The sequence below is a fragment of the Echinops telfairi genome, unplaced genomic scaffold, assembly GCF_000313985.2.
Source record: "Echinops telfairi isolate 266 unplaced genomic scaffold, ASM31398v2 ScPeMD7_443;HRSCAF=831, whole genome shotgun sequence".
Lineage (NCBI taxonomy): Eukaryota > Metazoa > Chordata > Mammalia > Afrosoricida > Tenrecidae > Echinops > Echinops telfairi.
In genome coordinates, this window is record NW_022104341.1 from 10,112,782 (window position 1) to 10,114,168 (window position 1,387).

At 40.6% G+C, this 1,387-nt stretch overlaps 1 pseudogene; it reads right to left on the reverse strand.

Annotated features, from left to right (window-relative positions):
- Window positions 1-552, reverse strand: part of LOC101640444 — a 22,885-nt pseudogene extending 22,333 nt beyond the window's left edge.
- Window positions 553-1,387: the final 835 nt, after the last annotated feature.

Below are 1,387 nucleotides of genomic sequence, written 5' to 3' on the forward strand. Positions count from 1 at the left end.
GTGATTGATGCTGTGAAGGCAAAGTTTGAACTGGTTGATGGCATGCCAAGGATACAGTAGTGTATTTCATTTGATCACTTAGAAATTAAAGGTTTTATTTATTAAATAAATATATTTAAAATACATTAAAACTATAAAGTAGCATCTTAAAATATAAAAAAACTAAACTCACAAATAATGAACTTTCTTACTTATACTTCATTCATCACGCACTGTCATTGAGTCATCGTGACCCTATAGGACAGGCCCCCGTGAGCTTCCAAGACTGCAGCTCTTTAAGGGAGTAGAAAGTCGTGATCCCCCCCACACCACAGAGCAGTTGGTGGTTTCAAACTGCTGACTTTGTGATTAGCAGTCTAGCACTGTTCCGCTAAGCCACCAGTCTAATACCACACCGCTGTGCCACCAGTCTAACACCGTACCTCTGTTCCACCAATCTAACACCGTACTGCCATGCCACAAGTCTAATACTGTACCGCCATGCCACCAGACTAACACCGTACCGCCGTGCCACCAATCTAACACTGTACCGCCGTGCCACCAGGGCTCCATCCTATATTTTTTCATGTACTACACAACTGGAGATTATAGTAAAACATGTTTATTTAACCTCAATTTGGGTTGGTAACCAGAAGTTGTGGTTTTTTTGTTTTTTTTTCCCCTGATCATCTTTCTTGAGAGATGGAGGGATTTATGGCAAATTAGGGGTCGAGTGCATATTTGCAAAAAGTGAGCAGCTGCGAAGTGTGAAGAGGAAGTAGCAAAGCCAGAGGGGCGATGGTTTCCTGCTGAAGCAACTTGTCTCTGCACGCAGTCTCAGCGCAACCATTGGCTCTGTACCTGCCTTCTTTGGATTCTCATTTGTCACAGCGACATGAGCTAAGCACCAATTTTGAGGGTTAACTCCCCCACCCTCTTTTTTTGCTTCTACATCTGGTTCCTCCCTCATTTACATTTCACAGTTTATCTGCTAAGTGACATCATTTTCCAAATTCCCTTTGAGAACACAGAACTAGCTAACACTGTAATACCAATTATAGCTACTTCAAAGGGCATTCTAGAACAGATAGACATACCTTGGCCTCAGGTGACTGGCTACTCTTAAAAAAATCCAGAGCTGTCTTTATATATAATTTTCCATTCTGAGTCAATAGAAATAACCATTCATTTGTTTTTTATATACTTGTGTTTGCCAACTGATTGAGGATTTAATAGATTAGCAAGGGTTCTTCTCATTTGTCCTGAGTATTGCTGCTGAAAGTGAAATTAAACCTTCCATATCAGGTGATATTTCAGAGGGAATGTGGCTAGATTTAGTCTACGGTGAGGAGATCACCTTAGACTTGAGTATATCTAGGTTTTTCTTCTCAGATTTTCTTCAATATGC